The following is a 27,923-nucleotide window of genomic DNA, read 5'->3' on the forward strand; positions in this document are numbered from 1 at the left end:
TGAGTTCCAAAATAAATCCGTTGGAATTCGATTACTCGATAAATAGTACAATTCTCAAGGCTGTCAATTCAACTAAGTACTTGGGTGTTAAAATGACGAACAACTTCAGTTGGAAAGACCACATAGATAATATTGTGGGGAAGGCGAGCCAAAGGTTGCGCTTGATTGGCAGGGCACTTAGAAGATGCAACAAGTCCACTAAAGAGACAGCTTACACTACACTCGTTCGTCCTCTGTTAGAATACTGCTGCGCGGTGTGGGATCCTTACCAGGTGGGATTGACGGAGGACATCGAAAGGGTGCAAAAAAGGGCAGCTCGTTTAGTATTATCACGTAATAGGGGAGAGAATGTGGCAGATATGACACGCGAGTTGGGGGTGGAAGTCATTAAAGCAGAGACGTTTTTCGTCGCGGCGAGATCTATTTACGAAATTTCAGTCACCAACTTTCTCTTCCGAATGCGAAAATATGTTGTTGAGCCCAACCTACATGGGTAGGAATGATCATCAAAATAAAATAAGAGAAATCAGAGCTCGAACAGAAAGGTTTAGGTGTTCGCTTTTCCCGCGCGCTGTTCGGGAGTGGAATGGTAGCGAGACAGTATGATTGTGGTTCGATGAACCCTCTGCCAAGCACCTAAATGTGAATTGCAGAATAATCATGTAGATGTAGATGTAGATGAAGTCCCATAGCGCTTAGAGCCATTTGTACAATTTGAACGTTAGGATAACACCATCACAATCGTACACAAGAACCATCATAACTTCCATCATACTGGGGCTCTGACGCACTATCGACTTCCGCGGCGACCCATAATGAAGCCATTCGTTGGATTGGCGCTTCAATTTTGGCTCGTACGGTGTGACCCATGTCTCATCCAGCGCTACGACACGGCGTAAGAAAGCCTCTCCTTCGCGCTTGTAGCGCTCCAAGTGCGTCTGAGCAGCGTCGTAACGCATCCATTTCTGCATTTTCGTCAAGTCATGTGGAACCCATCGTGATGCAATTTTTCGCATACCCAGGCGTTCCTTCAGGATGCGAAGCACAGTCGTATGCACTAGTCTGGTTTCGTGGGCGAGCCCACGAATCGTATGGCGTCGATCACTGTCCACTAACGCGGCAACAGCAAGCACTTCTTCAGAGACGCTAGGACGACCTGCCCGGTGCATGTCTGCCGCAGTTTGCCGACCTTCGTTGAATGTTTTTACCCAACGTGCCACTGTTCTGTACGGGAATGCCGATTCCCTGCACGATTCTTGAAGACCTTGATGACACTGTCGTGCTGTACGACCTGTGGCACATTCAATCTTGATTCAACTCCGTTATTCCTGTTTCGAAAACGTAGTGACACCGTTACATTAGACCGCTCGCTCACAAGTGACTGTGTTTCCCTCCAGTGTGCGCACGCCTGAGACTTGGGACGGGCGAGTCCATTGGGTCAGAGGTAAGGTATGTGGGTCAACAACGTGTGCTATCAGTGACAATAGTAAATTTCATTGCATAGTGTCTCCACAGCAGTGTTGCCACTGTTTAAGTTCCAACCTACGTATTAGTTCAAGGTCTCGTGCATCTTGTTGCATCCAACGATTCACCCCACCCTCAGACGTCTACGTATGCGTCCGTAGTTTTCATCCGTCTTTGTTGTGGGTACGACGCATTGTTCTTCCTGACGCATTCTTCGCGTCTTCCGAACTTGTAGTCGTTTTGCAGTGCTGCTCTCATGCAGTGCCACTTAGCTGTCTCACACGCAACTACTATGTTTCAGTATAACTGTCATGTGAACTATAGAGTTTAATTGTCGTGAATCAGAAGCACCGTGTTGGACAGATTATCGCGTGGTCCTTCGTCTTGACAGCTTCTTGTAACCTTGTCAGGATATTTCGGTTGTATAATACTGCTGTGACGGTTTGCCTCTTAGCAAGGGCTCATATACGATAATTTTTATTGAAGAAGGGGGCTGGGGGCGGCTAGACGTAGAGGTATGGAGTACTTTCAATATTTTGGAAGACGAAGGGCGACTTTAAGTAGCCATAAAAAAGTTCCAGTTCCGACCGTGTTACAGACTTGCATAACACCGACATTTAAATCATTTTCTTGAATGAAAAACGCATGATAACAATATATTTTTCCATTTTTCTAAGAGCTGGGGCCATGGATCCCTCGCCCCAGCTGTAGGCATCCCCGATCATTAAGAATGTAATCCCTTAGCACCACACGATGGCAGTTCCAAAAAAACTGGCAACATCTCCTTCCCGCGATGGTTCTTCAAGTTTGTCCACAAAGGAGATGAGCGAGGGCTCCATAATTCTGGATCGATAGAAGTCGGTTAACCTTCGGCAGCTCATGTTTTGTGTCCGGCCGCTGCCAACCTTGTATGTAGACAATACGAAGTGGCTGTTGTGCCTTGTCGCAAATTAATTCGTCTCGTGATGAGCCGATGAGACGGACAATGACGTACGCAGGTGCAAGATTCAGCTCTGTTGGAAGAACACGGAATGTCTGCAAAAATAACCCTGGGAAATCACTATATTCTCCCGGCAAAAATGATTTAAATTTCGATTGAAATTTTTCAGTTCCACAGTGATTGGGAGCTGCCTTTCCCTATGTCTGATTTACTTTAAAACTATAATTATGTTTGTGTGTGTGTGTAGAGTTTTGGTTGGTTGGTTGTTTTTGGGGAAGGAGACCAGACAGCGTGGTCATCGGTCTCATCGGATTAGGGAAGGATGGGAGAGGAAGTCGGCCGTGCCCTTTCAGAGGAACCATCCCGGCATTTGCCTGGAGTGATTTAGGGAAATCACGGAAAATCTAAATCAGGATGGCCGGACGCGGGATTGAACCGTCGTCCTCCCGAATGCGAGTCCAGTGTCTAACCACTGCGCCACCTCGCTTGCTGTGTAGAGTTTTATTTGATTGTGTTAAAAGCACGGTTATTTATTGTAGAAACTCTTCGTACTGTTTCCCATAGAAGGAAAGAGCTTTACGGTGGAGTCGACATTTTGAAACCATTTATTTGTGTGCAGCTGTTATTACGTTCCCTGGTAGGCCCTCGTTTGCGAGTAATTAAGAATTAACAAAAATGAATTTCCTGCCATCCACAAATGACAAAAGCTGTAATAACATCGTCGATTTTTGAACCCCCATTCCCTCGTAACGTAGTGGGTAAGCTATGTGGCTGGTATGCTGAAGGCAGTGAATGCGAACCCTCCTGTCGCATGTCAGTGTCTTTACATCTTCATAGAAATGACTGTGATCACCATTTTATTCAGTTGATTATTCCTGCATTTCGAATGTGGTTCTCGCAAATCTTCTTGCAAAGACAGTCATTGTGACGGACAATGCTCCATACCATGATAGTCAGGTGGACAAACAGGGTATGGTACCAAAGAGGGGATGTTGTAGTGGCTGTAAAAGAGGTGTCTTCCCTGCAATGAGAGCATGAGGAAGCAGGCTCTTTTCTCCATAACTCTAGAACATTGACCAGCTAGAAAGCCGCATGTGTTCGACGAAATGGTTAAAGAGAAAGGCCATATGCTTGTGTAGGGAAAGGTTGCTACCAGTGGGCCACCTAAAGAAAGTGTGTAATAAAATCCTCGGATAGCGTAATAAATATTTTATTTTCAGTGTAACTTGAACATTATCTTTTACTTTTCATTAAAGTATACACAGAAGTCATAAATATTCGCTCTTAATGAAATATTTGTAAAATAAAAACATGTGCCAGTTTCCGTGAATGGGCAATAGTGTAATAGCTCTTAAATACTACACACGTCTAAATAGGTGGCAGTACATTTCATATTTTAGGAGTCTTTTGGCGTCTGGAACCGAATAACATGTGTTCCAAACGAAAGTGGGTGGCTAAAAGTACAAACTGTCGCCTTCCAAGGTAAAAAAGAAAAACACAATTGACTGATTATCAAACCACTAACAAACTATCAGAAAAAGTGTATGAAAACCATTACTTAAATTTTGCTCATAGTGGCCTACTTAAGCCTACGATTGGACATTATTAGAAGTGGCACATTCAAGGAAAATCGCACTGCGTCGCTTAACAGTACATTGTGTATCTGACATAACGATATAAATTGCTCGTACTTCACAGAAACGGGTGCAGAAATTAAATCACTCTTGCCGGATCACTATGACGTTTCAATCATTGATACTAGTCAGTTACAAGGACATAGTGTGATTCGTACCGTTTTTTCACTGCTGCTTTGCATTTTCGTGGAACAACTCGCTACTGAGATGGCGCATCTTTAGCAACACGGGATACACTATAATTTAAATAACTGCTAGAATGCGCTTATTGCGAATATTCACAGAGAAATCGAGCCCACCCGTCGATAGCAACCTTACGCTACTTGCCGCTGTATAATCATGGTTCGCTTGCTCTGCAACTGGCTTGGATGAAAGTGAAAATTTTGTTTGGGGAGCGCAACATTTCACTGGAAATGTTGAATAACAGTGTATAAGACCGCCAGTGAATCGTTTGTGTTAGTAGCTACTGGGAAGGTTACTGCAGGAGGGTCCAACAAATGGAAGAAAATAACTGCCGTTGATCACGGAATAACCGAATTCATTGTTGATTCTATTGAAACAGACAGTATAATTACCATAATGATATTTAATAATAATGAATTAGGCACAGATGAGGCATATATTAAAACTTATTGTAGGTAATTTATGTGTGCTTACCGTTCAGCATTACATTTTTTAATAAATGTTCAAAATTTCAATCATTCTTTTTAGTGCCAGAGTGTAAGTTTTACTATGGCTCTTTTTCATTTCCAGTTGCCTATGAGAACTTATACGAACTAAGTGGCAACAAACACCATATTTTAACCTGACAGTATTAGTTTTGATTCCACGAACCCTGAAGGCATTTGTTACTACTCTGTCCTAGTTTCCGCTTGCGTAGAAGCGCAATACGTAAATAGTTGGCAGTTGGTACGACTGCCTGCAGAAGGGATTGTCAAGGCTCGTGGAGCATGAATTCGGTAGCGTTAGTGCAAGCGTAGTGTAAGCACTGCGTGGCCCATTTACATACATATCCATACTCAGTAAACCACTTTGAAGCGCGTAGCAGAGAATACATCCCCATTGTACCAATTATTAGGGCTTTCTCTCATTCCATTCACGTTTGTAGCGCGGGAGAACTGATCGCTTGAGTGATTCTGCGCGTACTGTGATTCGTCTAATCTTGTTTTGTCTTCCTCCCATTTTTGGCGGTGGTAAACCCCCATGTTTTCACTGTTAGCGTTTCTCCTTCATCTCTGGACATCAGCCTCGTTTCGGTGCACTCTTTGGGTGTGTGGAGGCTCTCGGTACCCGGAGTGCGACAAATTTTCTAACGTCCCGAATGTCGTGACGGATAACCCATCGCCTCGAGTGTCATTCGCTGGTCTTCCAGTACCGGGAGACCACCTTTCGCGATTACTGGGTTCTTCACAGGATGATGGTCTCTTACTTCATCGTTTCTCATTTGGCTGTATTTCATCACTACGGGAGCGTCTCGCCCCACCGAACAAGTGTGTTACATGACGTTGCGTTATTGCCGTATAAGTCTGCCAACTCAGCATGCATTGTTGCAGTGTTGTTCTCCTCCAAATGCGGAAAATGAATTATCTCACAATATTCTACTTTGTCAACGTTCTTCACTATTTAGTTTTGTCTGACCTATCGGTGTACTGCCCGCATCTCGTGGTCGTGCGGTAGCGTTCTCGCTTCCCACGCCCGGGTTCCCGGGTTCGATTCCCGGCGGGGTCAGGGATTTTCTCTGCATCGTGATGGTTGGGTGTTGTGTGCTGTCCTTAGGTTAGTTAGGTTTAAGTAGTTCTAAGTTCTGGGGGACTGATGACCATAGATGTTAAGTCCCATAGTGCTCAGAGCCATTTGAACCATTTTTTTAGCGGTGTATTACGGTATAGTGGCACGGGGATTCCGATATGTACGAGGACTGCAGTCATGTAACTGTAAACAAACAAAACATTAAATACGAGAGTCATTCGGAAAGTAGAAAACTTCTTTTGTACAGAAATTGTTATTTGCTGTAATTAAACGAAACTATGTTTTACATACAGTTTCATAAGCAAGCTACTTTACTACTTAGCAAGGAACTTGTACCGTTTTAACAGCTTCTCTATGCCTTGTGCATAGTCAGTTATCACCAAGGTGTTTAACCACTGATAACGGCTTTTTTAAGTTCATAATCACTTCCGTAGCGTTGTGCACTCACAAAATCTTTCGCTGTGGAGAATTAGTGATAATCACTTTGCACTAGAGTGCATAGTCCGCCCACGGTAGCTGAATGGTCAGCGTGACGGATTGTCAGTCCTCTGGGCCCGGGTTCGATTCGCGGCTGGGTCGGGGAGTTTTTTCCGCCAAGGGACTGGGTGTAATGCTGTTCTCGTCATCATCCTATCATCCTCATCGACTGCAGGTCGCCGAAGTGGCGTCAAATTGAAAGACCAGCACCCGGCGAACGGTCAGCCCGACGGCGGCGCTAGCCATACGATTAAGTAAACTAGGTTGCATCATCGTGAAAGAGAATGACTCCACGGCGCTCATTTTTAATGGCGCGGCGAAATCGCTGAGAAGCGTCTGACAATAGTCTGCTGCGTTTATGGCTTCACCCATAGGTATTTACAGGGCACCCTCATTATCGTAAAACACCGTAGCCATAATGTTTCTGGTACTCAAAATTTGTTTGCTTTTTTAGGTTGCGTGGAGGATTGCGAATGGTGCCATTCCATTGATTGGCGCTTTGTTTCTGGTGTGAAATTTGACATCCAAGTCTCATCACCAGTGATAACGTAATTCAATCATTAATCACCATCCTTTTCATAGCGACTGATAAATGTCAATACAACTGCCATTCGTTTTGTTTTGTGTTCGTCTGACTTTTTTTTATAACTAATATCTACACTAACAATCTCGTACAACAAAGTTCTTGAAATTTCTGGGAAGAATGAGTCCATTCCATTAATCGTGAAATGCCTCTCTTCTTGGGTTTTTGTTTCAATCGTAGCTTTGAGTGTGTCAGTCATCACTGTGGTCCAGCCCGAGCGATCTTTGTCGTGAACATTCTTCCGTCCGCCTTGAAACATGACACACCAATTCCGAACTGACACCTCGTTCATGACATTACCATAAACCTCAGTTAGGCCGATACCACACTATCATATTTCGTTGACAAAGGAATATCATCAAATACTCGTCAAATTTCTTTGACAAAGATCTTTGACGTGGCAAATAAAAGGGGTATTATGCAGTTTTAATCTGCCAGGAAGTTTAATATCAGCGCACACTCCGCTGCAGAGTGAAAATCTCATTCTGGAAACAACCCCCATGCTGTGGCTAAGCTATGTCTCCGCAATATCCTTTCTTCCAGGAGTGCTAGTTCTGCAAGGTTCGCAGGAGAGCTTCTGTGAAGTTTGGAAGGTAGGAGACGAGATACTGGCAGACGTAAAGCTGTGAGGACGGAGGATGAGTCGTGGTTGGGTAGCTCAGATGGTAGAGCCCTTGACCGCGAAAGGCAAAGGTCCGGCACACAGTTTTAATCTGCCAGGAAGTTTCACTGTCGTATTTTTCGCCAAATGTCTAGGTAGTGGACAACAACTTTTATTACGTTCTGCAGTTGCTACTACCACAATTGCATTGTGTGTGTATTTGGAAAAAAAGGAGACATACTTGGATGAATCGTGATAGTAAAAGTATTCAGCAAAATTTGTTACGAGAGCTGCAAGTGGAGGACTGATACAGGAGTTAGCTACTCTAGTTTAAAACACAGCTCTAGAATATCACATTGCACATTAACCGAAATAATTCCAGAAACATGTGAAGCGATTTATGAACCTCTGAGGAGGGAGTATGTGAAGGTAAACAAATCTTTCGTACACTATATGGGCAATAAGAAGGATTTTCATTTTTGAATAATTTAACTAATGGGTTTAGTGTTCTGACAACTACAAAATTAATAAGAATTACGAAACAGATTCAGCCCTTTTTAACTTGTGGCATCCAGAGTTCAAAAATAGACAAAGTAGAATGGAAAACTAAGGAAGATTTTTTTTATTTTGGAGTGTGACCACGTCGTTTATTCCGGCTTGCAGGAAAGCTGCCTGGATGTTAACAGATGTAGAAGTGGATGACTGTAGCGGTAATCATGGACATGAAGTCGCCTGCAGCATATTCCATGTGCCCATCAACACACAATTAATGGCATGCACTCACCCTCCCACCATAGGCGAAGCAACTTTATTAAAAAAAAAAGTCGAAGGAACACACGAACTTTGAAGCCATGTTTACAAACACAGCACAGAGACGTCAAATAGCTGTAGCGACGCCAGCGCTCCAGGCGGTTACATTTCACATTGCAGTGAACAGGAGACGAACGACTTTTATGATCAGATCTACGGCGAGGCTCTAGATTTGATCATATTTATTTGACGACAGGCGAGATTTGACAAAGTTCCTTGTTACACCATCAAATTTCTTTGACATAAATATTTGACATATAAACTTTTACAAAGAAATACGATAGTGCAATACCGGCCTTATGTGTGTATGCATGTCGATGGGCCGGATTTTTTGCGCATTTAAAACGCAGAAAAACTGGACACCTCACACTTGGTAGGATCGTCAATTTTGTAGTACATTTTAAAGCCGCACAGATAAGCAGTAAGCAACTGAAGCGGATGAGTAACCATGTCAGTGGTCTGCCGATAGTAATGGCGGAGGGACGCGGCCACTTGTTACAACAAAATGTTCTATACTTTCCGAATGACGCTCGTATGTAACTCTATTTATTGTAGGTGAAAATTATGAGGACCCCTTGTACTGTTGTTTTCGTCCCTCGAAATTAACTGTTAACGCTTCTCCGCTTGCGCTGTGCATATTCGTGGACGTTGAAGCCCGTTGCTGAATTGTCATACAGCGCCCCCTGGGGGCGGCGCCCGTGTCGGGCATGGCGTGACATGGATGCGTTCTCGCCGACCCCTGGAGGGATGTTCTGACGTCACACCCGCATGTCTGCTGCCGGTCAGCCAAGTTCACACGCCTCCCTCAGGGTTCGGTCCGTTGTATTTCGTACCTGCAGTGAGTCAGCTTTCTCTCCTAGGACTGGAAGCAGAATGAATCCAATTAGCGAGATCCGTGTTCAGAGAGGAATCAAAATTACAGACAGTTGCCATATTAGTGTGACCTAAAATACTAAAGAAGTGCAAACGTTTGTATGGGGAAATAAGTGAAAACGTCTGTACGGAGTAATTAAACTGCCAGTAAACACATATTTTATATACACAAATTTGTACACCTTAAGTTAACGCGTTGTATAAAGTACATCTACATCTACATCTAACATGATTACTCTGCAATTCACATTTAAGTGCTTGGCAGAGGGTTCATCGAACCACAATCATACTATCTATCTACCAATCGAATCCCGAACAGCGCGCGGAAAAAACGAACACCTAAACCTTTCTGTTCGAGCTCTGATTTCTCTTATTTTATTTTGATGATCCTTCCTACCCATGTAGGTTGGGCTCAACAAAATATTTTCGCATTCGGAAGAGAAAGTTGGTGACTGAAATTTCGTAATTAGATCTCGCTGCGACGAAAAACGTCTCTGCTTTAATGACTTCCATCCCAACTCGCGTATCATATCTGCCACACTCTCTCCCCTATTACGTGATAATACAAAACGAGCTGCCCTTTTTTGCACCCTTTCGATGTCCTGCGTCAATCCCACCTGGTAAGGACCGCGCAGCAGTATTCTAACAGAGGACGAACGAGTGTAGTATAAGCTGTCTCTTTCGTGGACTTGTTGCATCTTCTAAGTGTCCTGCCAATGAAACGCAACCTTTGGCTCGCCTTCCCCACAATATTATCTATGTGGTCTTTCCAACTGAAGTTGTTCGTCATTTTAACACCCAGGTACTTAGCTGAATTGACAGCCTTGAGAATTGTACTATTTATCGAGTAATCGAATTCTAACGGACTTCTTTTGGAACTTATGTGGATCACCTCACACTTTTCGTTATTTAGCGTCAATTGCCACCTGCCACATCATACAGCAATCTTTTCTAAATCGCTTTGCAACTGATACTAGTCTTCGGATGACCTTACTAGACGGTAAATTACAGCATCATCTGCGAACAACCTAAGAGAACTACTCAGATTGTCACCCAGTTCATTTATGTAGATCAGGAACATCAGAGGTCCCAGGACGCTTCCCTGGGGAACACCAGATATCACTTAAAGTATCAGATGTGAATTTATTTGTCTGTTGGTCCTGTTACTTCCACATAGCACTCACGTTGAGCGAGGAAAACGATGAACACTTCCATGTTCTTCTTCATTTTGCCGGTCGCTGTGGCTGAGCTGTTGTAGGCGCTTCAGTCCGCAACCGCGCTGCTGCTGCGGTCGCAGGTTCGAATCCTGCCTCGGGCATGGATGTGTGTGATGTCCTTAGGTTAGTTGGGTTTAAGTAGTTCTAAGTTCTAGGGGACTAATGACCACAGATGTTAAGTCCCATTGTGCTTAGAGCCATTTGAACCATTTTTCTTCTTCATTTTATTGAAGCCCAGCTTCGGTTCGCCGCAATGATGGCAGGAGTTATGGGACTAAATTCGACTCCACTGAGGGGAGTAAGTAAAGCTGTCCTCACCGAGCGGTTGGTTTTAGCACTGCAGTCCGTTACTATGCCTGGAGGTGGTATGCTTCTGCCTTCCTCTTGTATTTTGAACAAGCTTAACCAGCCAGGTACAAGGGAATGGGTGGAGGGTAAGGAAGAGGGAGGTGTAGCTCCAAACCATTGTTGAGCTTGTTACTTTTGACATTAACAGTCATAATTACCAGACGTGAAAGGAGCGAGAAGTGACAGAAGAAATCTTAGGAATGTAATAGTCGATCACTTAACTACCGAGCCGACATTTTTCACGTAATCATACTATTCTCTTGTTTCCATTTTCTCCAACTACGTAGTTGCTCAGCTTAGTGGTTATCATGCTCTCTTTCTTTAATCCTTAATACAGTATTGGCCTGAATGTAAGACACATTTTGTGGAAGAAGTTTTGCCACCAAAAATTAGGGTGCGGCTTGTCTGTGCAATTTTACGACCTCCAGTACACGAGGGTGGAACTTTAATAGTGGCAGCTGTTTATTTACAGCTCGTGCAAAATAGATACGTGTCTCAAAGTTTTACTGACCTTCAAAGTAGTCACCAGCATTGTGTATAACCCGTTGCCAGCGATGTGGAAGTCATTGGATTCTCTTAGCAGTACCAGTTGTGTTGACAGTTCGAGCGACGCGGTCTATTGCCTTACGAATTTGTAGCAGTTCTGAAGCGAATGCCGTGAAGTGTTTCCTTCAGTTTAGAAATCGAGTTGAGCTCACGAGGGCTTAAGTCAGGCGAGTGCAGTCAAACAAATCAGTAACAGTTTTCACTGTACGTGCTTGATCATTTTCCTGCAAAATGATGGTCAGGTCCCGCAGCAAGTGTCATCACTTCTGTCTCGAAGCTGGTCGTAGGTTGTGTTCCAAAAATGAACAGCATATAGACAGAAGTGATGACACTTTCTGCAGGACCTGACTATCATTTTGCAGGACAATGCTGAAGCACATACAGTGCAAGCTGTTTTTTGTTTCACTGATGGGGCTGCTAAGTGCTATGACACCTTCTGCACTCCCATGACTTAATCCCTCGTAAGATCAACTCTGTTTCTAAACTGAAGGAAACACTTCACGGCATTCGCTTCAGAATTACTACAAATTAGTTGGGCAATAGACCGCGCCGCTCGAACTGCCAACACAACTGGCACTGCTAAGAGTATGCCACGACTTCCACATTGCTGGCAACGGGTTATACACAATGCTTGTGAAACACGTATCTATTTTGTACGATCTGTAAATATATAGTTGCCACTATTAAAGTTCCAACCCTCGTATTTTCACTTCATAGAAACTTCAAAAAATGGTTCAAATGGCTCTGAGCACTATGGGACTTAACATCTGAGGTCATCAGTCCCCTAGAACTTAGAACTACTTAAACCTAACTAACCTAAGGACATCACACACATCCATGCCCGAGGCACGATTCGAACCTACGACCGTAGCGGTCACGCGGTTCCAGACTGTAGCGCCTAGAACCGCTCGGCCACCCCGACCGGCCGGAAACTTCAACTATAGTGCTCATTCCTCTCGTTGCCGCCTTGAAAGAGACCTAATCGTTAAGCCTGGAGTTGTAACTTCAAAACTGCACGTGTTTGATGCCGTAAATAAGCCATTTCAAGGCCGTCTCCGAAAACACTAACCCAATTGGGTATCATGCACTCACTGCATTTGGCAGGATTAAAAGGCCATCAGGCAGTCTTACGTGGCAGCACAATACCACCAAATATAATCAAAAGATTCAGGAAGTGCTGCATGCCAAACGCCCTGAATGGCAGTGGAGGACAGTGAACTAATTGAAAAACAGCCGGCACTGAAGTTAAGTGACATCAGTGAAGACTCTGATTAGAAGGCGGGTTTTTCTGTGTAATTTATCTACATTACAACATAAAAAATAATATTAACAGATCCGAGATGGCACCCGAGTCTCACTCGGGCAGTGGCCGTGCGACTGTAACAGTAAGACTCGGACGCCGTCTCGAATGTGTAAAGGGAGGCAGTATTATGAACAGTTTCTGTAATTGGGTCGAATGTCGTAAACTTGCCTCCGGAGCAGAGGTCGCTAATGCACGCTTGTGCGGTGTCTCTCGACCCATGAGTACGTCGTTCCGAATCCCGGTGGTGGAAAATTTTCAAGCCGGCCGGTGTGACCGAGCGGTTCTAGGCGCTACAGTCTGGTACCGCGCGACCGCTACGGTCGCAGGTTCGAATCCTGCCTCAGGCATGGATGTGTGTGATGTCTTTAGGTTAGTTAGGTTTAAGTAGTTCTAAGTTCTAGGGGACTGATGCCCTCAGATTTTAAGTCCCATAGTGCTCAGAGCCATTTGAACCATTTTTCTGAAAAGTTTCACTATAAGTATTTGGTCGGCAAGGGGAGGAGAGATGTTTGCGTGAACGTCCTGATAACCAATCTTAGCGCCAGATGTTCTGGATTTAATTCCAAACACCTCCACACTCTCTCATGGTGCGAGGGCATTTGACACTGTTGATGGTGACCTTTTCTTCAAAATGTTTAACAATGCCTAACAGAGGCGAATAGTAAACGGCAGCGCACGTGTAGGTACGTATCGTCGTTCGCGTCTTGAAAACCGTTTACTGGAATCTTGTGTCAGTCAAAAAATTAAAATCGTTGTTGCACTTTTTCAGATACGGACCGCATTTCCTGTGGATAGACATCGTGTTCGATTAATGGCTTCTGCGTCCTCGTGTCCATCGTTCGTGGTACTTTTATATTTTAAGAGCTGTTTCGCATCCAAGTGCTGTAGGGTGCCCCAAACCAATATCTGCTCCTCCTCCTTTTTTGACAAGGTAATTAGTAGAATGAGGATTACTCCTTGTACTGGCAATGTCTGAATGCCGTTGCTGTAGTCCGACTGAAATTACTTGATAGTTGACGTCTGTCACTTAACCGTTACAGTGTTTGCCACATCGGCTGCCAGCTAGATGACACACAAACACGGCGGGTCGCTTCAGAAATGCCGTTAATGTGTAACGCGGAGCAATGTCGGAAGCTGCCGCCGCGAGGTATGGCAGAAATGCGATATGCTCTGTCAGCAGCTGATTTTAAGTGACCAATGACTGAATTACGGCAGACGATGTGTTTTGTAGCCCTGAATTTAAACTCATGTTCTATGCTAACCACAACCTCGTGATGTGCAATGTATCCTATGAAACGGGGGTCTAAATCTGCGGCAGAAGTAAAATCACGATCGCTTTGTTCACCTCTAAGAGCAACTTGAGGCAGAAAAATTTCAGTTTCTCGCTATCGTTGGTTACCTGTAACTGTCCTCACACTGGCTATACGGGATGCCGCGCACTCGGTTGCAGATTATAGTCGACACAGGCAGATTCTAAAAGAAAAAATAATAATTGGAAGAAAAATACGAGCAAAGAAAGTCAATGCGATGATGAAAATGACTCGGCAAAAAATAAAAAACAAAGAAATTACATTTAAACCAATTAATTGAATAAAAATAATAATCAAACTTTTTTGATTGGATTTAGAAATAAAAAGAAACTTCGCCTACATTTAACCAGATTTGAACGTACGGGCATCTACTCGTTAGATTTGTACTGTCGCCATTGCACTACACCATAACGTAGGGTTAAGTACGTATTGTTATGACTGTAGAACTCCAGTCGCAACGATGAATTGCAGCCTTCAAAAATTTGTCGTTACGCAACGTCCTGAAAAGCTTACCTAATATAAGCCAATCTCTGTGATTATGACAACTGCATATGTGACGCTGAATCGTGTCTTGTGCGGAAGTAGTGTTTGGTTAATGCTGCGCATAAAAGGGTGCATTTTATTAGCATCGTTATGTGCGTGCGTGTGTGTGTGTGTGTGTGTGTGTGTGTGTGTGTGTGTGTGTCGTTATTGGTGTGGTTATCATGTGTGATGCAATACGAAATAAAAGTGCCAGACCACCCGTGATTCGCGATCCAAACAGTAACGAAGTATGCCGGGCAATGATTTGGACGTGAACTGACAAATTGTAGTGGCCATTTGGCAACGGCGAAAGATCCTGCCGTGGCGTTGAGCGCTCTGCTTGGAAGAAACCAGCTCCAGCGCGTGAACTGTCAACTGTTAAGCAATTTCAATCGGACTATAGTGTTTTTCAGTTCCAAATGTCAGCAGTAGTTGGCATGAAACCCGGAATCCAGAACGTTTCGATTAGTATTCAGAGGCACTACCCCTAAACTCCAGTAACCTGGACTCTGATTTATTAATTAAAAAAGGCTACTGTCTTCACTGGAAGAGAAGGCAGCCAGTGTCCTCCTTGTAGTCCCCTTCTGTTTTACGTGACGGCGGCAAAGCTAATTCCAGTTAGTGAAAAACTTGGTCGTTCAATTAAATTGCCTTCGTGGATCCTCTAGACAGCATTAAAAACGACTAACCATACACATATCTAATTAGCTGTGGTGAAGTCTTTCTGTGTAGACGCCAATTTTAAAAGAAGATTATATGTGCAATTTCACTAAATATAATAATTTTTTTGTTTTCTAGGTATGGAAAATGACTGCATTGGATCTGTAGGAACTTAATTAACTTCACCACTTTATACTGGTAAGTACTGCTTAAATACACATGAAATTTTCACAAATTGGGATGCAAGCTGAGTGTGGGAGAAACTACTATCCTTGCAGCCAAGGACTATTTTGTTTATAACTGATAGTTATATGCCATTTCATATCGAATAGCAGAAGGCGAATACCAAAGTGAGTCAATGCGCAATCATGTCCCATCGGGACCATCAGACCGCCGTGTCATCCTCAGTGAGGATGCGGATAGGAGGGGCGTGTGGTCAGCACACTGCTCTCCCAGTAGTTCCTCAATTGGCATCACGAGGCTGAGTGGACCCCGAAAAATGGCAGCAGCGCATGGCGGCGTGGATGGTCACCCATCCAAGTGGCGGCCACGCCCGACAGCGCTTAACTTCGGTGATTTCCCGGGAACCGATGTATCCCCTGCGTCGAGGCCGTTGCCAATCGGGTGGAAAGTGTAAGATAATAGTGTGTCGACATAGATCGTACAGTGCTCTCCTGTATTTTGTTTTTTTTTTCGTCGACTGTAACTCGGTATTTTTTTTTTATTTTGTGACAGCTATAAATTTTCATGAAGCTCTAAATAAAAAATTCTTTTTCTCTTGGTTGCCTTGTGTTCGTTGCAGTAATTGCACGGAAGGAAGATTAGAGTTTAAACTTACGTCGACGACGAGGTTGTTTGAATGGAAGCACAAGCTCGTATTGGGAAAGAATGCGAAGGGAAGTGTGCTGTGTCCTTTCAAAGGAACCAAACCCCAAATGCGAGTCCAATATAATAACGAAAATACACCGATGAAAAAAAAAAAAAAACACCAGGAAGGAGTTGTTTGACATAAACGGAAGTTGATAGGCATTTTTCTACATTTGAAAGATGATGTCTGTTCCAATTTCATGCCAATCGCATAAGAATGGTGATAGTAGCACCACTCCCGGCCGAAGTGGCCGTGCGGTTAAAGGCGCTGCAGTCTGGAACCGCAAGACCGCTACGGTCGCACGTTCGAGTCCTGCCTCGGGAATGGATGTGTGTCATGTCCTTAGGTTAGTTAGGTTTAAGTAGTTCTAAGTTCTAGGGGACTGATGACCTCAGAAGTTAAGTCCCATAGTGCTCAGAGCCATTTGAACCTCAAATACACTCTGTAACGTTCGTGAGAGTTAGTTACCTATGAGGTTGGGCGGGCGTACTGAGTCGATGTTACTCAAGTGTGCTTTTAAGGGCACAAAGGCGCCATTATAAACACCTCACTGAGTTTGAACGAGGTCGTGTAATAGTGCTACGAGAAACTGGATGTTCCTTCTGCGGTGGGGAGAAAGACTTGGCAGGAATGTAGCTACTGTACATGACTGCTGGCAGCGGTGGTCACAGGTATGTACAGGGCCATTACAAATGATTGAAGCGATTTCATAAATTCACTGTAGCTCCATTCATTGACATATGGTCACGACACATTACAGATACGTAGAAAAACTCATAAAGTTTTGTTCGGCTGAAGCCGCACTTCAGGTTTCTGCTGCCAGAGCGCTCGAGAGCGCAGTGAGACAAAATGGCGACCGGAGCCGAGAAAGCGTATGTCGTGCTTCAAATGCACTCACATCAGTCAGTCATAACAGTGCAACGACACTTCAGGAGGAAGTTCAACAAAGATCCACCAACTGCTAACTCCATTCGGCGATGGTATGCGCAGTTTAAAGCTTCTGGATGCCTCTGTAAGGGGAAATCAACGGGTCGGCCTGCAGTGAGCGAAGAAACGGTTGAACGCGTGCGGGCAAGTTTCACGCGTAGCCCGCGGAAGTCGACGAAGCTAAACGTACCACAGCCGACGGTTTGGAAAATCTTACGGAAAAGGCTAAAGCAGAAGCCTTACCGTTTACAATTGCTACAAGCCCTGACACCCGATGACAAAGTCAAACGCTTTGAATTTTCGGCGCGGTTGCAACAGCTCATGGAAGAGGATGCGTTCAGTGCGAAAGTTGTTTTCAGTGATGAAGCAACATTTTTTTCTTAATGGTGAAGTGAACAGACACAATGTGCGAATCTGGGCGGTAGAGAATCCTCACGCATTCGTGCAGCAATTTCGCAATTCACCAAAAGTTAACGTGTTTTGTGCAATCTCACGGTTTAAAGTTTACAGCCCCTTTTTCTTCTGCGAAAAAAACGTTACAGGACACGTGTATCTGGACATGTTGGAAAATTGACTCATGCCACAACTGGAGACCGACAGCGCCGACTTCATCTTTCAGCAGGATGGTGGTCCACCGCACTTCCATCATGATGTTCGGCATTTCTTAAACAGGAGATTGGAAAACCGATGGATCGGTCGTGGTGGAGATCATGACCAGCAATTCATGTCATGGCCTCCACGCTCTCCCGACTTAACCCCATGCGATTTCTTTCTGTGGGGTTATGTGAAAGATTCATTGTTTAAACCTCCTCTCCCAAGAAACGTGCCAGAACTGCGAGCTCGCATCAATGATGCTTTCGAACTCATTGATGGGGACATGCTGCGCCGAGTGTGGGAGGAACTTGATTATCGGCTTGATGTCTGCCGAATGACTAAAGGGGCACATATCGAACATTTGTGAATGCCTAAAAAAACTTTTTGGGTTTTTGTATGTGTGTGTATTGTGAAAATATCTCAAATAATAAAGTTATTGTAGAGCTGTGAAATCGCGTCAATCATTTGTAATAACCCCGTACAATCACAAGAAGACAGGGCTCCGGACGGCCATGTGCAGCAGTTGGCAGCACTGTGACACAAAGAACTGTTAGAAATCGGTTGCTTCAAGGAAAGCTCCGAGCCAGACACCCTGTAGCGTGCATTCCACTGACACCAAACCAGCGTCATTTGCGACTGAAATGGCGTGAAGCGAGAGCTCATTGGAGCTCAGGGTCGTGGTCTGTTGTGTGTTGTGGTGAAGCCTGGTTCTGCCTCGGTGCCAGGGATGGCCGGGTGTCGGGTAGGAGGGGGCCAGTTGATGGGCTGAGACCTTCCTGTCCGTGTGCTGCCAGACTGTTGGTACACCTGGAGCTATTTCGTATCACAGCAGGAGCACTCTCCTGGTTATCCCCTGACTGCAAAATTGTAAGTCAAGCTGGTGGTTCGACCTGTTATGCTGCCGTTCATCAAGAGCATTACAGAGGGGGTTTTCCAGCAGGATAACGCTCGCCCACATAACCGCTGTTGTAACCCAACATGCCGTACACAGTGCCGGCATGTTGCCTTGGCCTTCTTGATCATCAGATCTGTCTCAAGCCGAGCACATATGGGACATCCTCTGACGATAACTTATGCGTCGTCCACAAACAGCAATAGCCGCAATCCCTGTAGTGACCGATCACGTGCAACAGGGACGGAACTCCATCCAAAAAAAAGACACCCGGCACCTGTACAGCACAATGAGTGCATGCTTGCATTCAACATTCTGACTATTACACCAGTTACTAATGTAACAGGGTTTCACGTTTGCTGTGGCTTTTCTCGGGCTTTCTTGAACCTGCTATCTTGCAAATATGTTACCTACACAACTGGCTTCCCGAAATTTCATTTGTCTACAGTAATATCTTTTTGGTGTTGATATTTTTTCCCGTCGTTGTCTATTTGTTTATGAAAAGCTACTTTTTTCTATATAAAATCTGCCGTAGAGTATATAATTTTGTAGGTGTCTTTAGTGGTATGTGTGGATACTGCCTGCAACATGTGTTGGGACTAGAGTTATCAATAAACAAGTAATAAATTAAAACGTGATACACTATGCTGAAACTTGCTGCCATGAAAATAATTGCGTGGTATAACGACTGGCAGTTATCTCTCAATATTAGTAAGTGTAAGCTACTGCGTACAACAAGGCGAAAATCCCCATTAATGTACGAGTACAAAATAAATGCCCAGTCTTTGAAAGCGGTAACATGCGTCAAGTATCTGGGTGAGACTATTCGAAATGATCTCAAATGGAATGATCAGATTACGCAAGTAACGGGCAAGGCGAACTCTAGATTGCGGTTTATTAGTAGAATTCTGAAGCGATGCAGTCCTTCAACAAAGGAAATTGCTTACAATACGTTAGTTCGTCCAGTCTTAGAGTATTGTTCGTCTGTATGGGACCCTTACCAGTTGGGTCTTATTCAAGAGATTGAGAAGGTCCAAAGAAGAGCGGCAAGATTCGTGGCTGGTACATTTAGCCATCGCGAAAGCGTTACAAATCTCATAGAAAGTTTGAAGTGGGACACACTTGCAGATAGACGACGCGCTAAACGGAAGGGGCTGCTCACTAATCCGATCTTCGCCGAGGATGTAGAGCATATATTATTACCACCAACTTTCGAATCGCGCAATGATCACCATTCAAATATAAGGGATATTAGAGCTCGTACTGAGGCGTTCGGACAGTCGTTTTTCCCTCGCGCGGTCCGCGAGTCGAACAGAGGGATGGGGGGGGGGGGGGGGGGAATATGACTTTGGCGCGAATTGTGACCTGCGCTTCACACCGCTTGGTGGCTAGCGGAGTATATATGTAGATGTAAATGTAGAACACGGAAATTGCGGTTACCGATAAACTTACTCCCCTTCGTTATTTTTTGGGAGCTGTCAGCGACAAAGTTTTGAAAAGATTTGAAATTACGGGTACAATTTGTTGGATGTCGCTAAGTACTCATATTCTCAAGTACTGCATGAATTTATATTCGGAAATTTGCTCGCCGATGAGTTACACTGTCTCAGTTTATGACTTTAATACTTAGTGGTTAAACCTGTGATGTAATAATATCCTACGTCTTTATGAGCGTTGTATGATAGCATTTTCAATTTGTGAAGAGAGGGTATAATTATATGAACTATTGGAAATTAAATGTTTGTTGCCTCTGGAAGCCACTAGACAATCTGTAGTTGAATCGAAGGCAATGGAAAGAACCATAAGAGCAGAGATAGATGTGAGATACATAATGCAGACAATCGGTGATGTGAAATTCACTGTATTTCCCATTGTACGAAGCGCACGGTTTGTAAGCAACAGGAATGGAGAGATGCACGAAACAGACGTCGGGTTTGACCAACAAAACAAATCTGCCAAGGATGAAAACACAACAGAATGCTTTTACCTCGTCTGTTTCTCACTATTAAAAGCTCGGACGCTGCTCCCTTGAGACAGAAAGCAGTTTGTCTGCGTCAGATAAGGACGCCGTACGAAATGGGTCGTAACTCTTGATGAGGCACGAAATGTGTGTAGTAATAGCTTCGCTTGCCTTGGCAACGTCGGAAAAAACCTCTCAGACTTCAGCGTAGACCGGCTGCGTGCTGAATAAGATAATAATGCCTCGCTTCCACAGAAATAAATCAGATAACGGATTTTTTTCCGTCTTTCATTAATAGCTCCGCTGCTTGGAATTAACAGGACATGTAAATTAATTAGAATGCGCTACAGTTGACTGTAATTATACTATATCAGTTATTGTTCTCCAGTGCCTAGTCTTCCAACGCCCCTGCCTCTCGGCGTATAGTTTAGAGAAGTATTCCATTGCGTTGATGTATTTAAAACCACGAGTCTCGTCGGTGTCGCGAATGTCGATGCATATATCATGTTTGAAATGGTCAGACCCTAATCGTTGCAGCAATTAACTGTCCCAGTTCATTGTAGACTCTATTTTAGAAGCGAATTAGAGCTGCACACATACATGAGTACTGACGGGTAACGTTGAATACGGACGATATGATCGTTTCGCTTATCCCACAGTTCCTTTATAAATATTAATTTACCAATAGTGTTAACTCATTAGCGCCCAGCGTCCTAGCTATAGGAAAGTTCCTTACATTGCTGAATCATGCAAAAATGAATTCCGCGTAATTTTTGTCTGCTTTCATTGTTTCCTCCACACTTTCAGCTGAAACTTTCGTCAGTTTGGAGAGCAAGTTTCTCAGTCTGTTTTTATATGTTTTTATGTCAGCCTTACTGAATTTTTTCCTGTGCACATGATTGGCTTTCTGTTTCACTATAAGTCGTACAAGAAGAGTCAGTAAATTAAATTACTTAGTATTTGAATGTTAAAAGTCTGTATGCCAGCTATGCAGGGTAGTCCATTAATAGTGACCGGGCCAAATATTTCACAAAAAAGCATCAAACGAAAGAAACTACAAAAAACGAAAATCTTCTAGCTTGAAGGGGGAAACTACATGGCGCTATGGTTGGCCCGCTAGATGGCGCTGACGTAGGTCAAACGGATATCAACTGCGTTTTTTTAAAAATAGTAACCACAATTTTTTATTACACATTCGTGTAGTACGTAAAGAAATATGAATGTTTTAGTTGGACCACTGGCGCTGTAATAGCCACAAACGTGTAAGTACGTGGTATCACGTAACATTCCGCCAGTGGGAATGGTATTTGCTTCGTGATACATTACCCGTGTTAAAATGGACCGTTTACCAATTGCGGAAAAGGTCGATATCGTGTTGAGGTATGGCTATTGTGATCAAAATGCCCAACGGGCGTGTGCTATGTATGCTGCTCGGTATCCTGGACGACATCATCCAAGTGTCCGGACCGTTCGCCGGATAGGTACGTAATTTAAGGAAACAGGAAGTGTTCAGCCACATGTGAAACGTCAACCACGACCTGCAACAAATGATGATGCCCAAGTAGGTGTTTTAGCTGCTGTCGCGGCTAATCCGCACATCAGTAGCAAACTGCGTGAGAATCGGGAATCTCAAAAACGTCGGTGATGAGAATGCTACATCAACATCGATTGCACCCTTACCATATTACTATGCACCAGGAATTGCATGGCGACGACTTTGAACGCCGTGTACAGTTCTGCCAGTGGGCACAAGAGAAATTACGGTACGATGACAGATTTTTTGCACGCGTTCTATTTAGCGATGAAGCGTCATTCACCAACAGCGGTAACGTAAACCGCCATAATATGCAGTATTGGGCAACGGAAAATCCACGATGGCTGCGACAAGTGGAACATCAGCGACCTTGGCGGGTTAATGTATGGTGCGGCGTTATGGGAGGAAGGATAATCGGCCCCCATTTTATCGATGGCAATCTAAATGGTGCAATGTATGCTGATTTCCTACGTAATGTTCTACCGATGTTACTACAAGATGTTTCACTGCATGACAGAATGGCGATGTACTTCCAACATGATGGATGTCCGGCACATAGCTCGCGTGCGGTTGAAGCGGTATTGAATAGCATATTTCATGACAGGTGGATTGGTCGTCGAAGCACCATACCATGCCTCGCACGTTCACCGGATCTGACGTCCCCGGATTTCTTTCTGTGAGGAAAATTGAAGGATGTTTGCCATCATGATCCACCGACAACGCCTGACAACATGCGTCAGCGCATTGTCAATGCATGTGCGAACATTACGGAAGGCGAACTACTCGCTGTTGAGAGGAATGTCGTTACACGTATTGCCAAATTCATTGAGGTTGACAGACATCATTTTGACCATTTATTGCATTAATGTGGTATTTACAGGTAATCACGCTGTTACAGCATGCGTTCTCAGAAATGATAAGTGCACAAAGTTACATGTAGCACATTGGAACAACCGAAATAAAATGTTCAAACGTACCTACGTTCTGTATTTTAATTTAAAAAACCTATCTGTTACCAACTGTTCGTCTAAAATTGTGAGCCATATGTTTGTGACTATTACAGCGCCATCTATCACAAAGCGAAAAAAGTGGTGCAACTAAAACATGTATATTTCTGTATGTACTAGACGAATATGTAATAACAATTGGGGTTCCTGTTAAAGAAACGCAGTTGATATCCGTTTGACCTATGGCAGCGCCATCTAGCGGGCCAACCATAGCACCATCTGGTTTCCCCCTTGAAGCTAGACCAGTTTCGTTCTTTGTAGTTTTTCCGTTTGACGCTGATTTCGTGAGATATTTAGCCCAGTCACAGTCAATGGACCACCCTGTATAAAATATCGGATGAAAACTTGCATTTGACAGTGTCTAGTCTTGTACCATGGGAATCAAGGAGAAGATGTTGTTTGGTGACCGGTATTCTCTTCATACAACGCAACTGCACTGTTCTATTAACAGGGTTCTTTATTTACCAGAACAGAAGGCTACTTATCTTTAAATTATTCCATGTGTTGTGGTACAAGCTCTCTCGTAATAGTCCAGTTAGCCTCACTACAGGTGAAGTACAATACCTGCCATAAACACTACACCAGGCTGTTCCAACCGAGCTCCAGGGAGCCGGAGCGCTCCGGAGCGCTCACTGCGGCAGCTCGGAGCCCGCGTGCAGGGGGAAAGCGAACTCACTGCCCCCTGGCCGCATGCAGCCGTAATAATCCGTGCTCAATGACAGCTATGACTAGCCGCGGGAGCTCTGTACCTCTATTGGAGGATACCTTTTTATTCAATGAGAGGGATGGTCGACCGCAGTGTTTAGTATGTCATAAAGTATTTAATTCGGCGAAGAGGTACAATATACAGAATTAAATACAGTCAGGTAGAAGGCGTTGCACGCAGAGAACTGGTAGCCAGGCTTAAGAACGGCATACCAGTAGACGTATGTTTAAAAACGGATTCGTAATACGGAGGGTATCAAAACATGCAACATAGTTCGTGATGCACCAAGAGGCACTGTGTGCCGAAACAGTAGAGCTAGGTGGCGTAATGAAAGATGTCGTGAAGTGTGTGAATTTTGTGCGTCGTCAAAGGATTCCTGAAAGATGTGGAAGCGGAGTATGGGGATATATCTTACCACAGTACAGTTCGTTGGCTGAGTCGGGGAAAAATTCTTGATGTTTTCTTTGCCATTATTGAGGAAATACCCCTTTTCTCGAAATGAAAGGGGAAGAAATGCGTTGTCTGAAAGATATAAAATGAATATCAGACCTGGCGTTCCTAGCTGACATAACTATGCATCTGAATAATTTAAATCTGTCATTGGAGGGCAAAGGGCAGCTAATCGATGACATGCACGACCAGATCAAAGTGTTCATGGAAAAGTTACGTTTATTTGAGAGGCAGATGAGTAATGGACATCTAACGTTCTTCAATCATCTTGCTTCTTTAAAACTACCTGAAGGTACTACTTTCGGCGATTACCAAGAAAACTTAAAGCAGCTCATCACGTGTTGAGGTATGGCTATTGTGATCAAAATGCCCAGCGGGCGTGTGCTATGTATGCTGCTCGGTATCCTGGACGACATCCTCCAAGTGTCTGGACCGTTCGCCGTTTGAAACACGATTCCGAAACGTCACTAGTTTGGAAATGGAACTTAAGGTGTTCAGCACTCCTTTTTCAGTTTCCACCGATGACTTGTCATCGTCACTTCAATTGGAGAATATTGATTTGCAAAATTCAACTTTGTTGAAAGAGAGGTACTACAACACGTTGTATTTGTCACGATGTAGTGTTCATTACAGAAAAAACATTTCCCAAACTTCACAATAATGCCGCTCAGATCATGTGCATGTTTGGGATCTACGTTTTGATATGAGCAGCTTTTCTGAGCAATGAAAACAGTTATAAAGTAAGGAACGATCGCTTCTTCAGGATGCAACAATGAAGGCCATCCTCCGCATTAACGCTGCGAACACTTTAACGCCTGACATTTCCGATCTTGCAATGAAAAGAAAATTTCAAACTACAGAGGCCCAATAAATTTAGAATGCAATTTCTTGTAAAACATCTGTTTCGTATATATTTCCTGAAGATCGTATTTCCTGGTGTTGCACGTCACCACGTCTTAGCAGCTAAGAGTGTGAGGTTGTCGATCTTGTAAGACGCAGCTGGCACATCAAAACGCTTGCCTTGCCGCCTGCCTCAGCCAGCCGTGCCACGTGCCGGCGTGCCGGCCCACTTGACTGGTCGTAGCGAGCGACACTGCTCCCTGGAGCAGGGAGCGCTCCACAGCTCACAACGGAGCCCACGAGCTGGAACAGCCTGCACTACACTCTCGTAGCCGGTGACGTGCGCTGACAGACGTCTACTAGAATAGTGACTGAGACAACGACTGTAACTGCGACTGGGCTGATTGTCTGTGACTGACTCTGACCTAGAGACTGTGACTCTGACTGGGCCCTCCAGTCCACAGCGGCGATCTAAATACTGATTGTCGTGGGGGTTTGCCGGCTCATTGCTTGCGAGTTTGTCTTTGGCCTCTCTCTTGATGGACGTGCTTGATTCAGCGCCTGTTATCGATCTTCTTACAAACTCTTTGCCTCCTGGTGTGCTGGCGACAGCATACCCGAGCACAAAAACTAATAATCTCGTACTAAAAAATTTGATTGGAAAATTGTGTCGTATAAATAGGACGCTGAGAGTAGTGGGAAAAGTTCTGATTGACAGGTACTTAACCTGTCAATCAAAGGGGAACAGTAGGTTTGCCCCTGAGTGCATACCTCCCCCTGATGTAGGCAACCTGCACTAACAAACTGGACTGAAACGATCTTTGCTCCACTACTGCTCGGGTGTTATAATACCCCACTCAGTCACCATTTCTTTGAGAAATTTTAATATGTATCGGTAGGAAACATTCAGATTGGCCAAGGAGGCTGTAGTATGCTAGTTTGCTTTACCACATGATGTCGATGAACTGACAGATGAGGAGAGTTTCGATAATGATGAAACAGGCCGTCCTATGGATAGTTCAGGAACAGTGGAAATCAATATGCTGGAGGACGACGTTCCGAGCTGTTCTACAGCATCTTCATCTAGTGCCAAGGCTCAGTCACAATTGCAGAATCGTTCTTCCAAAATGACAAAAAAGTGAACCAGCAGTAGTATGGTCTGAGACAGATTCTTATTACAGTTCTGGCAACCTAAGTAGTCTGGCACAAATTAACCCTAAAAATGTTGTGAACCCTCTGTAAGGTTATAAGGCACTGGACCTTTTTGAGAAGTTGCTTACTTCTGAGCTGCTAAATAGCAATATGGAAGAAACTGAATAGTATGCAAAACAGTGGGAAAACAGGCCTCAGTCTTGTACCTCAGTAGACGAACTGAAAGTTTAGACAAACTGAAAGTTTTTATCGGTTTCTTCGTTTTATCTGGATAACACACTTTGCCCAAACAGAGAGGTTATTGGTCTGAACATAATCTGATGGTAAAACCTTATAAAAGTGCCATATCACATAAATACCTTGGACTAAAACCAATCTTTCATTTTGTAGATAATAATGAAGCGAGTGCTAACGAAAGTGATAGAGTGTTCAATGTCAGAAATTTGATTGTCACTGTGAATAAAAACTTACAGGAGTGGGGAATTTCGATGAAAATTTCTCGATCGATGAAATGATGCTCAGGTACTATGATATTCATTCTCTGAAGCATTTTCTAAAAGGGAAACCCATTAGATTTGGGTATAAATTTTGGCTATGGAAGTGATAGCTTTTGTTACAAGTTTTATCAGTATTGTTGGAAGGCTGTCTCTGAAGATTCTCAAACTTAGCGAAATCTAGTCTTGAAGGAAATACTAGTGTGTGTCGCTGACCCAAACAGCTGTATATATTCTGATAATTTTTTTAGTTCATATTATCTATTTGTAGAACTAAATTAAACAGGTGGGATTTGGTGCCACAGGTACAATAAGGCAAAACACGACTGTTCATTGCTGTGTCGAAGCAGACAAATGAAAGATTAAGGTAGTTGTGATTCCCATTTCGACACAGCCAACCAAATCACCACAGTAAAAGGGAATGACAACACCTATGTTTCATTGGCAACAAATTATGATCGAGTTGAGTCTCTGGTTTCAGTTTCTAGACGACAATTTATTGATTATTAACAGTAATTTTACTTATCTTTAAATGTATTGTGCAAAATGAGACATGATCAGAAATGTTTTCTAAATGTTTTGAATGTCATTTTTCTTCTACCAATTGCCTTAATTTCATATTCCTTGCTACAAATATGTACTGTATTTGAAGAAGGCCGTTTCTGTAACGCGCATTCACGAATAAAATGTTGCTTCTGTGTCAAAATTTGTTCTGTGGTAGCTGATCGGCACGAGTCACATGCCCCCATAAGATGTCAGTGCTGGTAGACAAACAAAATAACATTTCGCCTCTCACATCCCTATGACTCCGCATTGGCTGCGCTAAATTACCCCTCTGACCCCAAAGGTAAGTGGCCAACTTCACCTAGCACATGGCCGAAATGACCAACATTAGTTGCAATTAATCACGATTTGAAATATTACTGTGTCTGTATCTATGTTTGTTTGCTACTGAGCAAGAAAACTACACTCTTTCGAACCTCTTAACGTCAGTGTGTTTGTATGTGTAAGAACTCATGCCAGGTCCCTGAACCAAACTGGGCCAAATCTGACACACAAACTTTTTGCTGAAGAGGACCAATGTAGTGGGGCTTATAATGCTTTAGCCGTAATATTTACAGAGATACAGCCGTGTGGTTTTTAAGCCCCTGCCATATAAGCTGCTCTGCAAGATGTGTTGTATGGGAATAATATTGACCTCCTTCATAGGACAACCTACATCTAAGGGGCAAGAAACTGTTTTCCAGCCCCTGGCATGTTGGCTGCCCAGCACAACAGGAATGTTGTTTGGAGTAGTATCAGTCTGTTATATTGTCTGCTTTTCATGGTAGCTTACAGATTATGGAAAAAAAGGGTTTCCATACCCCTTGCATATAAGCTGTGCTACGTAAGAGGCATGTTGTGGGCTGCTTCATTAACATCTTTTTGCAGGGGCTACATGTGCAAATGGGTATGACCCAGG

At 43.8% G+C, this 27,923-nt stretch overlaps 1 protein-coding gene across 1 annotated transcript in view; it reads left to right on the forward strand.

Annotated features, from left to right (window-relative positions):
* The window catches only part of LOC124795584, a 571,616-nt gene that overhangs the window by 311,212 nt on the left and 232,481 nt on the right, over positions 1-27,923 (forward strand). The window lies entirely within an intron of this gene.

The sequence above is a fragment of the Schistocerca piceifrons genome, chromosome 4 (assembly GCF_021461385.2).
Source record: "Schistocerca piceifrons isolate TAMUIC-IGC-003096 chromosome 4, iqSchPice1.1, whole genome shotgun sequence".
Classification (NCBI taxonomy): domain Eukaryota; kingdom Metazoa; phylum Arthropoda; class Insecta; order Orthoptera; family Acrididae; genus Schistocerca; species Schistocerca piceifrons.